Source organism: Callithrix jacchus, chromosome 8, assembly GCF_049354715.1.
Source record: "Callithrix jacchus isolate 240 chromosome 8, calJac240_pri, whole genome shotgun sequence".
Lineage (NCBI taxonomy): Eukaryota > Metazoa > Chordata > Mammalia > Primates > Cebidae > Callithrix > Callithrix jacchus.
Window position 1 is genome coordinate 97,849,063 of NC_133509.1, and position 16,587 is coordinate 97,865,649.

Consider the following 16,587-nt stretch of genomic DNA (forward strand, 5'->3'; position numbering starts at 1 on the left):
TGGTAGGTTGCATGTACTAAGGAACATATCCATTTCTTCTGTGTTTTCCAATTTGTTGGTGTACAGTTGTTCATAGGATTCTCTGTTGATCCTTTGTATTTCTGTAGTGTCCATTGTAATGTTTCCTTTTTCATCTCTGATTTTATTTGTTTGAGTCTTCTCTTCTTTTCTTAGTCTCACTAAATGTTTGTTAATTTTGTTTATCTTTTTCAAAAACCAACTTGCCATTGTTTATCTTTTGTAATGTTTTTACTGTCTCAATTTCATTTATCTCTGCTCTGATCTTTATTATTTCTTTTTGTCTACTAATTTTGGGTTTTATTTCTGTTTTGCTAATTCTCTGAGGTGCACCATCAGGTTGAAGTCTTTCTAATTTTTTATGTAGGCGTTTATGTCTATAAATTTCCCTCTTAGTACTGCTTTTATTGTATCCCACAGGATTCTCACATGTTGTGTTTCCATTTTCATTTGTTTCAATACAGTTTTTAATTTTCTTCTTAATTTCTTCATTGGCCCATTGGTCATTCAAGAACATGTTTAATTCTTGGGTATTTGTACAGTTTCCAAAGTTCCTTTTGTTATTGATTTCTAGTTTTATTCTACTGTGATCAGAAAAGATATTTAATATGATTTCTATTTGTTTTAATTCGTTGAAACGTATTTTGTGGTCTAAGATATGATTTAGCCTGTGGAATGTTCCATTTTCTAATAAGAAGAATGTGTACTCTGCAGCAGTTGGATAAAACGCTTTTTAGATGTCTGTTAGGTTCATTTGGACTACAGTACAATTTACCTCCAATGTTTGTTGATTTTCTGCCTGGATTACCTATAGCCAAAAGTGAAGTGTTGAAGTCCCCTACTATTATTGTACTGCAATATATCTCATCTTTTAGATCTATTAATATTTGCTTTATATAGCTGGATATTCTGGTGTTGTGAGTATATATATTCACTACTGTTATATTCTCTTCCTGAGTTAATCCATTTGTTGTTATATAATGACCTCTACATCTCTTTTTACAGTTTTTGTCTAAGGTCTACTTTCTCTGATATAAGTGCAATTTTCTGCTCTTTTTTTATTTTTATTTGTATGGAGTATCTTTTTCCATCCCTTTATTTTTCATCTATGTGTGTCCTTACATATGAAATCTATTTATGGTAGGCAGCATATAATTGGCTCTTGCTTTTTAATCCATTCAGCCATTCTACATCATTTAGTTATAGAGTATGATCTATTTACACTCAGTGTTATTGATAGGAATGGACATACTACTGCTATTTTGTTACTTGTTTTCTATGTGTTTTGTAACTCCTTTCTTTTTTTCTTACTGTCTTCCTTTGTGGTTACATTATTTTCTCCCATAGTATGTTGAATCCATTGTTTTTTATTCTTGTTATGTCTATCATAGGTTTTTGCTTTCTGCTTACCTGGAGGCTTACCAAAAAAAATTATAGTTATAATAAGTTATTTAAAACTGATAGAAACTTAACTTTAATCACAAAAAAAGGAAAAGAAATGAACCTAAAAAATCCTGTACAGATTAACTCCCTGTACACATTAACATTGCTATTCCTCACCTAAGTTGTGACCTTGGAATAAGTCTGCAGATCTGGGAAATGAAAACCATGTTTGGTGACTAACAAGTACTACATTTATATTGATTCTAATTTTGATGAATAAACAACCCTGAAGAGTTCTGATTCTACTAGAAACACAACAGCATTTTAATTCTGAATCTTCCCATTGTAAAGAGCAGCAAAGAGAATAAAGAATAAACCTAGAAAGTAAGAGAAAGAAATCACAAAACCTCAAATTGCAAATAATTGGTGCCAAAGATACAGAGGAACGGGAATTGAGGAACAGGGAGAACAGACAATGTCTAATGGGAAATGACCTCAGAAAAAGCCAGCAAATATAGCACATTTTTTTAAAGCTGGGGTAGCTTTAGAAGGTTAGGTCTGTATTGGTTATGGTCTTGATGAATCCAAGGCCAGTAAGAGAAATACATAGAAATGAGATCACACAGGAGGACCATATGTCAAGTCTTTTGCCACAATGTCAGAAGAAGAAGCCCTGGAGCTGAGAAGCCTAGAAATCTATCTGGTCTCACCCCTCCACAGTAACTTCCTGTTAAACATCACTAAAATATGAATAACAAAAAAGAAATGTACTCTACATTCTCACAAAGATACTATAGGGAAAATTTAAAAAATGAAAAAGAACAATATAGTCTTCTTAAAGACAATGAAAACACCAGAAAAATATTGGCAAAAGGCAGATAAAAAGTGCAACCTAATATTTCAACTGAGAATTTTAAACCCTTTTGCCTCAATTGAAACTATAAGGATAAATATCAAAACTTAGAGAAAAGATGGCTAGATAAGAAAACATGATAGTAGATAACAGGAGGGTATGAAACAAGAACTAACAGAACTTATGAAAGAAACAGAAGAAAAATACAAAGCCATGTCCAAAATGAAGATTAAACTATAGGGACTACTAAGAATAACACATACCATAAAAAAAAACCACAGTAAGGATACAAAGAACAGAAATAAAATCCAACAAAATGCAAAATAAAATAGAAATAGGAAGGAAAAGGCCCATAGATATATATAATTTTTTAATTATACAGAAAAAAAATAGTCAGGACTAGAAGGAATATAGTATATTCCTTCTATATATGCATATGCATATGTCCTCATACTTTTTCTTATCCTTAAATAGATTTATACACACACACACACCACATACATATGGTTCTATACACAAGCATAAATAGTTACTAAAGATAAAAACCAACTCATGGAACTTGATAAGTACTTAAACTATTTCAACAACAACAAAAAACCTTTCCTGAAATTAAATAAAAACAGAAAAGAAGAAATTAAGGAAAGAAAGAGGAGCATGGAGGGAAGAAAGGAGAGAATGAAGCAAGCAGACTAAGTTGAATCTATGTATAGAAAAAGTATAGATACACTGGATATCAGGGAAAACCAACCCAGAATGACCAAACCCAAGACTATCCTAGTAAAATCATTCAAACTTTAAAATAAGAAAAAGAACCTTTTGGACAACCAGGTAAAAATAACAAGTCACTATTAGGAGAAAGAAATCAAGTGAGTTAAGATTTATTGACCACAACATTCAACAAAGGCCACAGAAAACATGAGAGCAACACCTGCAAGATATGCATGAGAAGAGGGTATAAGCCAAGGATTTTATATCCAGCTCAACTCCTCCTAAAGTAAAAAGGCTACAGACAACTACAGTTATTATTTGTGATAGTTACATTCTATAAAGTCTTTGCAAATAGTGAATTAGCAAATACTGAATCATTGCTCCTAGGGGAAATCCAGGGTTAGGTCCCTGCAAGCCTATGGTCACAACATTTTCATCAGCCTATCAATATATAGCCTTGCTTTATGTGTGCTTCTGTTTAAAGAGACCTTATTTAATATACAAATATTGTTGATGCATTATCATTTAATTCTATCAACAGCACTATAACTTATGCCTGAACAAAGCTTATCTAAAACATCTATTTTCTCCAAAAGGCACATTATAGCCTTATTGCCACTAGGAAAGCTCACCAGCACTTTAGCACTATGCTTGAGGGCCATCTTAAACAGTGAAATCATGAACAAACTCACAAAAATGCAAAAAACATAGCAACAAATTGACCATTCAAAGGACAGTTCTCCACAATATGAGAGCTGAAAAAAGAAGATAGGTCTCAGCTGAGAATGTATACATTAAGCAGGTTGGGAAACTCAAATTTTTTACCACTCTGTGCACATCCTCAGGTGATCCCAAAAGTATAGATTTAGGGATTACAAATAAATTTAAGTAAGTAAGACAATTATCATGTTTATGCCGGAATCCAAAAACAATGGGGACTGACTATAGTTTTGAAAATTCAAGAGTTTGGGAAATACTGTTCACATGAAAGTTTCTTCAAGAAGCCTCTAAAGGACAAAGTAGCAAAGCAAAGATAAATTGGATTAATTAAAATTAGAGGGTGAATTGGGGGGCTAGGGAAGAGAACAGAAATTAATATTATCACTGCTCATGTGGGAATAGTTATTGTTTTAAATAAGAGAGGATTAAGAGTATAGGGTAAAGGTAATCTTTGGATTAAAAATTAAAACTTTCTAAATATCGAAGTGAAAGAACTACAATTGAAAAAAATAGAAAAAAAAGGTTTTGTATAGTAAAACTTTTTAAAAACATGTATTTATAAACACAGAAAATACAAATGACAGAACTAAGACCAAACATACATTTCTCTCAATGTATGTATATAAGCTTAAGTAATCTATTAAAAGGAAAAGATCTTCTGATAAGATCACAAAACAGAATTCAATGCTATACTTTATACAAAAGACATGCCTAATATACATAATTTTAAAAGCTTAAACATATTTTCTTAAAAAAAAATAGAAGTTGTGATCATAATATTAAACAAGGTAGAATTCAGGCCAACCATCAAAAGAGACAAAAAAATGGCACCATACTGATAAGGATACAATTCACAATGAAGACAAAACAGCTATAAATATGCCTGACACCCATATCTAGAGTTTATTGATACTTCTGTAACAAGAAGTATCATACCTCAGTAAATTAGGCTGGGCTTGTTATAGAATTGGGGGCCATTATAGGGGTCAAGGACGTGTGATTTTGCTCTCAATCAGATGATGTCAGAACGTGGCAACAATTCTATAACCAGGTATCTTAGTGATATTTATCTACAAATCAGGAAGACCAAAAACAGCTGAAGCTGTAATTGGTAAGAAAGCAACAGTTATTCATGTTAGCTGGGAGAGGAGGATGGGTGGTCATTCTGATTTGCACAGTGTTCTTATTTTTGCCTGTTTTCACACATGTTTATGGAGTGGTCTTGTTTTGCCTAACTCCATTGTAGTCACAGGGCACCTCTGTCTCATGTTGATACTGTGAAATTGTGTAAGTTCAACAGCAAAACATCATGGGCTAGCTGTAAGAGTCAGGCTAGCTACCAACTGACACCCATTAGGGGCTGCTCTTTGTTCTCAATATTTATACACACACACAAAAAAAAAAAAACAGAGTAGCAATTTTCATGAAACAGAAATTACCCAAAAAGGATATGTTGAGATACTAATAACAGGATATAGAGACTTACCTCTCTTTGACTAAGACAGATCAATTTCAACTCAAAATAATGACATAGACTACCTAAAGAACATAATCTATAATGCAGAGCTGATGGACATACACCAAGCTTTTTATATGAAAATAGAGAATGTACCTTATCCTCAAGTGTTTATGAAACATTTGTGAAAATTGAATACATATTAGTCCACAAAGAAAACCTTAATATATTCCTAAAAAGAAATAATACAGACAACTTATTCTGATAATAATGAATTAAAACTAGAAATGAATTACAAATTCGAAAAATTTTTTTAATTCTGATTTTTTAAAGTCAAATGGAAATTATAAAGAAAACCTATACATTTTCTAGAAAACACTATTAATGAAAACAGTAAATATTAGTCCCTGTAGAGTAAAACAAAAGCAATACTTAGAAGAAAATTCTTAAAATACTTATATCATTAAAATATAAAAATAACACATGCAGCTCAAAAATTTTTTAAAGTATAACACAATATGTCAAAAATAAGGTATATAAAGAAATTAAGAAAGGCAAAGGCAGAAATGAATGAATTTGAACAGAGTATCAATAGAGCTCGTACCTAAAACAATATCTATTAAGAGATATTATATACAAGCATTGTACTAAGCCCTGGGAATAAAGAGATACAAGACAGAATGAATACATAAATAAATAAATGAGAGGGTTAACTGTTCCTTACTTTAGACAGTTTTCCTAATTAAATTCCTTTTCACAGATATGTTTTACAAACATCTAATACTGATACTTCATAATTGAGCATTTTAACAGCCATGAAAGGAATTGTTTTTGATTGTCACTATAAAAGACTTTAGAGATAATTTTAAACTTAAATATAAACCTTCCTAGAAAAAAATCACAGGCTCTAATTTTATAAATCTCTTTTCTTCTCATGTCAACAGTTAAAATATGTGGAACAAAAACATTTGTCTAAAAGCACAAAATCAGCTACTGTTTATATTTTCCAGTAATTTAATGTGAGATAGATAGGCAGGCAGACAGACAGAGATAAGAAGGATAGGGTTTAAGAAAAGGCATAACTCTTCTATTGATGCTTTATTTTTCCATTGTCTGAAAGAATATGAGTCAGCTATACACATTTTTTAAGCAAGAGAAAAAATATAAGGATTTGAGGAAGCCCTGGAAATGAAGTCAGTAATCATGAAGACAAAACATTTCCCTCCTACTGGGTTTTTCCCATCAGTCAGTCTCTAAACATGCCTAAAAATGTACTCAGTGACTCATCACTTTCTGTGTGAGGAGGGCTGTGAGTCTCACCAGCAGTACCAAGCAGACCATGTAGAGGGCAGATAGTGCCAAGTGCCCAGAAACACTGTATCCCACGTGGCTTCCGGTTGGTTCCAGAGTCAACTGTCTGAGTCAAACTCAAACTCAGTGAAAAAGGAGACACCTGCAGAAGGAACCGAGACAGGAGCTGATCTTCTAGGTGGATCTTCAGGAGGGAAAGGAAGGAGGAACACACTGAGCAACTCCTGAGGCTTCCACAGCTTTCTAGACACCACCCTCATGCTCAAGCATGCTTAAGGTGGGCAGGCTGAAAGCAGTGAAAGCAGAAAGACCCCTTATTCCTGTCCAGTGCTTCCAGAGGAGGGACTCTGATTCTTCTGGAGAAGCAATGTATGGCAGATGTCAAAAGTAACCCACCTACTGGTGCAGTGTCTCGAGGCATGCTGCCTTAGGGTCTAGAGATGATTAGATAGATAGATAGATAGATAGATAGATAGATAGATAGATAGATAGATAGATAGATAGATAGAGACAGACAGGTTTCTCCACCCCGTGCACTGAACTTCTTCCTCTAACTAATGCCCTCTTTTCCACTTTCATCAACATCTATCTTGGCTGTCTCCATGATTCCAATTCCTGTTCACTTTTCAGCCTGGTATGTGCTAGCCTCTGCCCCCATCAATCTTTTATCCCCAGCCCCATGGAGGTATAATTGACAAATTAAAAATGCATATATGTGTTTGTACCTTAGAGTATACAACCTGATGTTTTGATGTACATACACACTGTGAAGTGATGATTACTACTATCAACCTAATTAACATATCCATCACCTCATATAGTTCACTTTTGTATGTGTGTGTGGTGAGTATATTAAAATCTAAGTATTAGATGCCTTGGCAAGTTCCAAATATCAAATATATTATTACTAACGATAGTCACCATGCCATATCATAGGTCTCCAGAACTTATTCATCTTATAACTGGATATTTGTACCATTTGACATCTCCCTATTTTCCCCACCCCCTGAGCACTGGTAACTACTCTTCTACCCTCTGTTTCTACAAGCTCAACTTCTTTAGATTCCACGTATAAGTGAGATCATATGGCATTTATCTTTCTATGCCTGGTTTATTTCAATGCTAAGCATAATGTTCTGCAGGTTAATCTATGCTGTCACAAATGGCAAGATTTTCATTTTTTTAAGGCTGAATGATATTTATACACAAATACGTACATGTACATACAACATTTTGTCCATTCTTCAGTCACCAGACACATGGGTTGTTTGTGTATGGATATACTCACTCCACATCTCTTGTTCCCTCTTGGTAGGAGCAGGGGGGATTTTAAAGATATATGCTTTCCCTCAAACCCACAAAGCCAGGCCAGGTCCTGAGAGCCTCCCACTTTTCTTCCCTAGGACAATGCCTTGAAACGCTCAAGTTTGTGTGCCTTCTTCCAGTCCTGCAGGGTCCCTACAGTTGTCAGCCAGGACGCGTGAACTGCTTTCCATGGAGGTTTTGCTCAGGGAACCAGACTGGAGTAGGGGAAAGGAGAACGCAGAGTGCTTGGGTACCTGTGGGCCAGCTGGAGGCAGGTCCACAGACAAGGCCTCCTGAGTGGCTGTGGTCAGGCTTCCTGAGGGAGTTCGTAGGGCACTTAGCAAGGTTTGCAGCCTCTCTTCCTCCTCCCGACCCCTCCCAACCACCCGGCCATGCCAGTCACCTCAGTATTTGGGTGGGGTGAGAAGGAAGCAGGTCTCTTGGGAGCAAGGTCTCACATAGCTGGGGGAGCCAAGTGGTCACTCGCTGCGCTCTCACTTTCTCCCACTGGAGAAATTGAGAGCCAAGGACACTGAGCTGCTCACAAGGGGAAGGAGTGATGTGGGTCATCTATTCTCAGATTTTTCACTCCAGTCGTGTGCTGGAACTTCTCTACTGGACTCCCAGATTCTGCCAGTGGTAATCACCTCTGTGGAAATTGTCAAAATAGATGTTTCTGTGGCGGGACAACAGTAGAAAAGTCCTAGTCCACCATCGTGCTGACATCAGCACCATCATTCTTCTAAAATTGCTTCTTGGTGGAACCCCATCTCTACTAAAAATACAAAAATTAGCTCAGCGTGGTGGTGCATGCCTCTAGTACCAAGTACTCAGGAGAATGAGGCAGGAGAACCGCTTGAACTCAGGAGGCAGAGGTTGCAGTGAGCCGAGATCGTGCCACTGCACTCCAGCCTAGGTAACAGAGTGAGACTTTGTCTCAAAAAATAAAAAATAAAATAAAATTTCTTCTTCCAAGCTCACTCATGACCCTCAAATTACTAAAGCCAGCGAAGGCTTGTGGCTTCTTTGACAGACCTTCTTCTACTAGCCTTGACACTGTCCACTGTCCTTGTTTGTGAAACTCCTCCCTCAGCTTGCAAAGCCCACTGAGTGTTCTCCTTCTCTCCAGTAGCATCTTCTTAGCCTTTTAAACTGGCTCCTCCTGATCTGCTTGCCCCTTGAATGGCAGTATCCCCTAGGAGCTTATCTTTGGCTTCTTCTCACCTCACAATTTTCCTGGGCCCTTACCAGTGACTCCAACTATCAATATGCTGATTTCTAAATTACATCTACGTGGCTTCTCATGCCTGGTTTCTAATGAATCCCATCATTTCCACTTCCTATTCACAAACCTGACAAACACAAGCAATGGGGAAAGGATTCCCTGTTTAATAAATGGTGCTGGGAAAACTGGCTAGCCATGTGCAAAAAGCTGAAACTGGACCCCTTCCTGACATCTTACACTAAAATTAACTCCACATGGATTAAAGACTTAAACATAAGACGTAACACCATAAAAACCCTAGGAGAAAACCTAGGCAATATCACTCAGGACGTAGGCATAGGCAAGGACTTCATGACTAAAACACCAAAAGCCAAAATAGACAAATGGGATCTAATTAATCTCCAGAGCTTCTGCACAGCAAAAGAAACAATCATTAGAGTAAACTGGCAACCAACAGAATGGGGAATTTTTTGCAATCTACCCATCTGACAAAGGGCTACTGGCCAGAATCTACAAAGAACTAAAACAAATTTACAGAAAAAACAACCCCATCAAAAAGTGGGCAAAGAATACGAACACACACTTTTCAAAAGAAGACATTTGTGCAGCCAACAAACACATTAAAAAATGCTCAACATCACTGGTCATTAGAGAAATGCAAGTCATACCACACTGAGATTCCATCTCACACCAGTTAGAATGGCGATCATTAAAAAATCTGGAGACAACAGATGCTGGAGAGAATGTGAAGAAATAGGAGCGCTTTTACATTGTTGGTGGGAGTGTAAATTAGTTCAACCATTGTGGAAGACAGTGTGGCAATTCCTCAAGGATCTAGAAATAGAAATACCATTTGACCCAGCAATCCCATTACTGGGTATATACTCAAAGGATTATAAATCATTCTATTATAAAGACACATGCACACATATGTTCATTATGGTACTGTTTACAATAGCAAAGACTTGGAACTGACCCAAATGCCCATAAGTGATAGACTAGATAAAGAAAATGTGGCACATGTACACTGTGGAATACTATGCAGACAGAAAAAAGGATGAGTTCATGTCCTTTGCAAGAACGGAAACCCAAACACCGCATGAGGGGAACATAATACACTGGGGTCTGTTGGGAGCAGGGGGTTGCGGGAGGGATAGCAGGGGGTGGGGAGATTGGGGAGGGATAACATTAGGAGAAATACCTAATGTAGGTGATGAGGGCATGGAGGCAGCAAACCACCATGGCATGTGTATACCTATGTAACAATCCTGCTAGACCTGCACATGTACCCCAGAACTTAAAGTAATATAAAAATTATAAAAATAAAAGACAGAAGAATGTGGTGGTTAAAAGTATGGACTCTAGAGACAGAATGCCTGCACGGTGTGGCCTTAGGGAAGTCACCTAAGCTCTCAGTTTTCTCATCTGTAAAACAGAAGAGGGAAGGGTAATAATAGTACCTAGTTCATAGCATTATTGTTCAGATTGAGTTAATATATATAAAGTATCTAGAATAGAACCTGACACATAATAAGAACAATGTATTTGCTAATTTTTTAAGTTAGGTATCACTGTTTAGTATTTCCTGTAAGCATCTCAAGTTTATTTCCTAAATCCGTCTTCAATATATTCATTTAATATACTCATTTTCTCTCCACCTCTAGTGCCCATACCCTGACCAATTCCACCTATCTTGAATTGCAACTGTCAGGCCATACTACCACTCTAGCATTATTTTTGGCCACATCTCCCATACCTCTCAACCTTACCCTTTGACTCCACAACAGAAACTGAGATCCAGTTCATGGCTCCTTAACCATGTCATGCTCTGGATTCAGAGACCTTATCTTCTTGCTTATTCTGCCTTGCTTACTCTGCCTCTCCCTCTTTCATTCCTCTCTACCTAGAACACCTAATTTCCACTTTTATGCAGGGCCATCTGGACATGGTTATGCCCTACCCCCCAACAGACCCCAGTGTATGATGTTCCCCTCATGTGGTGTTTGGCTTTCTGTTCTTGCAAAGGACATGAACTCATCTTTTTTGTGGTTGCATAGTATTCCACAGCTATGCAATGAAGAACCTTAGGGTACTCTAGTCACATCTTAGTCTACGTGGCCAGAATTCCTTGTGTAGGGTGTACATAGTCATACACAATGGCCCTGACCCACCAGGAAAACTTTTGCTTTTAAGTCTTTGCCTAGAGGTCCCTGCCTTCAGGACATTTTTCTGGCCCCTTGATCAAATCAAAACCTGTTTTCTGCTATGCCAGTTTTCTGCCAACCTTTAGCACTTCATGCTGTTAATAGTAGCTCTTTTCATAAAATGCTGCAACCATATATTTTCTTATTTAGCCCCTACTAGACTCTTGATGTTTCCGTGTGTCCAAACCAAACTCCATAACTTCTCTTCACCCCAACCAGTCATTCGCTCTTCATCACCCAACTCTCCCTCCTTTTATAGTCTCGATTTATACAGAACCATCTGTTCATCATAATTTTCAATGCACAAATTTCTTCTCTAGACAAATTTCTTCTCTTCCAGCCATAATTAGTTAATACACATAGGACTTTTATATCTATTTCCATGATAGCACATTCCACCTCAGTTATATCATAATTTTTGTTTATGTGCTAGTCTCTCTGTAGGCCATGGACTTAATAAAGGCACAGGATCACCTCCATATCATCAGTACCTGACAAGCTGCTTGATACTATATTGTTTTAAGTTAACATCTTTAAATATGTAATAAATAAACATCATAAAATAATTTGTAGGATTTAGAATGAACTAAATTTGTATAAACCATTTATTTGTTAGGACTTCACTAATTCACTCATATGCCTTGAGACCTTGATTTTTTTCTTTTTAATATATTTTATTTATTTATACTACTGGTTTTGATTCTAAAAATACTGAAATGTGAGTTTTTTATAACTAAATGAACATATCTTCTCATATAAGTAAAAATAATTTTAGCATACACTCACATATGTTACTACTTGCTAAATCTATATCAATGCTGAACATTTAGCTGGTATAAAATTAATATTGGCAATTATGGCATGAAAAGAACATTGCCTTGGAGAACACTATAAATAGTAAAGCAATTCCAAAAACTATGAATTTAAAATTAAAATTCTAAAAATTGTTATTTTAAGTAATTTCCTATGATTCTTCTGATAACAAAACATTTTCACTACTTATAAATGTAAAAGCATATTTCTTTTTAACAATAAAGATTCTCCCATCCCAAGATAAGAAATTAAAAAGAAAAAACTACTGTGTTTCAGTCTGGTCTCTGACCCTTACCAATCTTGTAGCCTTGGACAAGTCAATCTTACAAAGCCTCTGTTTACTCATATGTAAACAAGAAAGCAATTATAATATTATCTTACAGAGTAAAATATCAATATTAAATGTAACATGATATGTGACAGTGATTTCCAAACTGTAAAATGCTAGTTATTATCTATTATCTCTGTTAATATTATTCCCACCACATAAACCACTTTCCAAAGAATAACTCGGTCCCTGAATGAATTTGGTTCTCACGTATCTCTTTAACACCAGAGCTGACTCTGGAGGATAAAAGTTACATTATCTTGAAAGTGAAGAAGAATATATAGTATGCATAAACAAAATATACATTTATATCAGTATTTATGTGTACATTGCATTTGTGTTCGACAGTTTAAAGATTTTTAGGAAACAAAGTCATAAGCTTTAAGTTTCATCCTCAGCTACCAAATAGTATAGAACAAGGGTCAGCAAACTTTTTCTGTTAAGTCCCAGGTAGTAAGTATTTCATTTCTGTGAGCCATATTTTCTTTGTCACAACTACTCAACTCAGCTATTGTGCAAAAACAGCTAAACAACATGTAAATGAATGAGTATGGCTGAGTTCCAATAAAAATTTATGTATACACACTAAATTTTGGATTTTATATAGTTTTCATGTGTGTCTTAGTCTTGTCAGGCTGCTATAACAAAATACCTTAGACCGGGTAATTTACAAACTACAGAAATATATTGCTCACAGTTCTGAAGGCTAGAAAGTCCAAGATAAAGGTGCTGGCAGACCGAATGTGTGGTGAGGACCCATTCTCATAGATGGTACCTTTTATGTCCTTGCAAGGCAGAAAGGGCAAGCAAGCTTTCTCAAGCTTCATTTATAATGGCGCTAATCCCATTCAGGAGGTCTCTGCCCTCATAATCTAATCACCTCCTAAAAGCTCCACCACTTAATACTATCACACTGGGAATGAAGTTTTAACATATGACTTTTAGAACACAAATATTCAGACCACAGCAACATGTCAAAATATTATCCTTCTTTTGATTTGTTCCTACCATTCAAACATGTAGAAATCATTAGTGCATAGGCTATGTAAAAACAGCCATGGCCTGTGAGCCAACCCCTCATATAAAGATAACACTCCACATTGGACATTTAGATGTTTTTCTGGTAGAAGAGTAATGCAAGTTAATTCCTTTCACTATAGTAAATTAGCCAGGGTTGGTAGCTTTTCAAAATTAGAATAAATTTCAGATTATAGTACAAGTAAAATTCTTGATTTCTTCTTGGAGCATTATTGGAGGAAATTTGGAGGTAGCTAGTCTTAGGAAAGTGATCATCATCTACATCAATTTAAGACCCACAAAAATGGTGGATCTTGTGCATATGCTATCTTGTGCACATCATCTGCTTTCAAGTGCCTCATCATGGAAAGGCTTATGTCTTTTGAGTGTTTATTACAAATTTGCATCTGAAGAATTCTTGCACCTGGTCATGTATTCCATTTCTCAGGCAATGTAATGAGAGTATAGTTTGAAAAGTCACTCAGACCAGGGTTGCTATGCTCTGAATGTTTGTGTCACCCCCAAAATTCACGTATTGAACCATAATCACCAGTGTGACAGTATTAGGAGGTGTGGTGTTTGGGCGATGATTAAGCTTAAGGGCAGAGCCCACATAGTGGGATTAGTGCCCTTATAAAAGAGGCCCAGAGAGCTACCTTGCCCCTTCCGCAATGTGAGGACACAGCAACAAGGTGCCATCTATGAAACAGGAAGTTGTTTATCACCAGACACCGAATCTGCCTGTACCTTGATCTTTAATTTCCCAGATTCTAGAACTGGAAAATAAATTTCTGTTATTTAAACACTACCCAGATTTTGGTATTGTGTTATAGCAGCCCAAGTAAACGGAGACAGGGGTTAAATCTCAGCTTTCCCGCTTAATAGTTGTACGATTTAATTGTCAAATCCTTTAAGCTTAATTCCTCATTCGTAAAATGAGAAAAAGAATAAGAAAATTTGCATGGTTTTTAGAAAGTGAAAGGAAATCATGTAGGTAAAGCACTTAGGGCAACACATGATTCCTCTCCCTCATTCTATTTCCAATTTCAAAAATATATTTCAAAACACATATTACTCTAAAGCAAGGCAAATTAACATCTTTTATTTCTTGTTTTTTTCTGCATTCAGTATAATCATATGAGAAACCTATAGTGATTCTAAAATTCTGGCTCACACCTGTAATCCCAACACTTTGTGAGGCTGGTGAGCAGATCGCTTTAGCATGTGTCCAAGACCAGCCTGGGAAACATGGCAAGACCCCATCTCTGCTAAACATAAAAAATAAAAAATAGCCAGCTATGGTGGTACACATCTGTAGTCTCAGTTACTCAGAAGTCTGGAGTGAAAGGATTGCTTGAGTCGGCGGGGCTGGGGCAGGGCGGAGGTTGCAATCAGACAAGATCATGCCACTGAACTCCAGCCTTGGTGACATAGCAAGATCCTGTCTCAGAAAAATAAAATAAAATTCTTATCACACATTAGTATTAATGATTACAGTTATCTGCATTTAAAATGTCTTCTAACAGTGAAGCTGAGTACTCATTTTATTGAAACATTCTAAATACATCTGCTTTTTAATGCAAAGACATTCACAAGAACATCTAAGCATTAACCTCAGTGTGCAGAGTGTCAAAAAGGGTTTGAAATCATGAATATTTTTCCATGTAAAATATTAATTTAACGTTTCTCAGGAAAATTCCAGTCTAGTAGTGACATCAGCATAATAGCAGGTCTCAAGATTCACCCACCACTCCACTTCCCTACCCCTCCACTGAGAGATCAACCAGCAACTACCCACAGATAAGAACACCTTGATGAAAATCCCAAAACATAGAAATAAGTGTAAGTCACCTGCATGTTCCACAGAAGTGAATTAAAATCCTCACTGAAAAAGTAGGAAAAATGGTCTATCTCCCTTCCCGAAGTCAGCACAGTGTACACAGAGAGGATTCTCCAGGGCCTACAGTGGGAAAAAACAACCTGAGTGGCAGACATCCAGCTTCCCTAGGATTCAGAAATGCTTCCCAGAAAGTCCACTCTGTTCTCACCTCACAGAAAAGGTAGAAAAAAAGCTAGACTACCTGGGGTCAGGTAGAAACAAAGCAAGAGTTGCAAAGCTCACAGAGACCAGTGCACAAATTTTGGTGAAAGCTCAGTGTACCTGTCAGCAGTGATGCTGGATCATCAGTACCAGTTAATAGCATAGCCCACCCACAAAGCTGAACTAGTCACTCCAAGAAGAGGTGGGAAATGCTACCTGCTTTGAATCCCTAGAAGGCTAGCCTCCAGGCCCAGCCTCAGACTGGGCCAGAGTACCCCCCATCACCCAGGAAGGGAGAAGACCCCCACATACACACACACACACCCAGTGAATTTCAACAAAAACTAAGGACTAGTTCTGCCATATTCAAAAGTTAAATCAGCATTCCTTGCTGCCATAGAGCACAACCCCAGACCCCTTCCACGGAGGGGGACAAATTTCAACAGTGCCTTTCTATACTGAGTATAGCAGTTGGTCTATTCATCCTGATATACTTAACCTCAGGAATGCTCTTGCAACCCTGTTCAACTGCTGAACTGAAATTGCAGTACCTTCTGGCCACAGAATACACCCTGTGGCCCAGCTTGATCAGAGGCCATTGAAATCCCCATCCAGTAGCTCAATCTGATTGCAGAGCCTAGCCAGTGGGCTTGCCAGACAGCAAAGCCTAGCAAGCTGTCCCATCCAAATTCAGAGCAAAAGCAGCAGCTCAGCCATCTAGAGAACCTAAAACCAAGCTTTGCCTTCCCAGGGTCATTCCCAGTTGACTAAAAGCATGGGCTAGATTAAATAGTGAAGATCTATTCCTGGTAAGGGACACCTACAAAAGCCAGAAAAGGTAGCTATCTCTGCAAATGCATAGACACCAATGCAACAATGCAAGAATTGCAAGGACTCAAGAAATCATGAAACCTCCAAAAGAAACTAACAAATCTTCAACAATAGACCCTAAAGAAAAGGAGATCTATGACATGTCAGAAAAAGAATTCAGAACGATCCTCTTTAAAAATCTCAATGAATTTGAAGAATATACAAATATAAAATTAAACGAAACTTGGAAAAGAATGCACAAACAAAACAAGGAGTCTGACAAAGAAATAGAAACATTTTTTTAAACCACAGAGAAATCCTAGAGATGAAGAATACAGTAACTGAAATTTAAATTCAATAGAAAGCTTCAACATCCAGCTCAGTCAAGCTAAGGA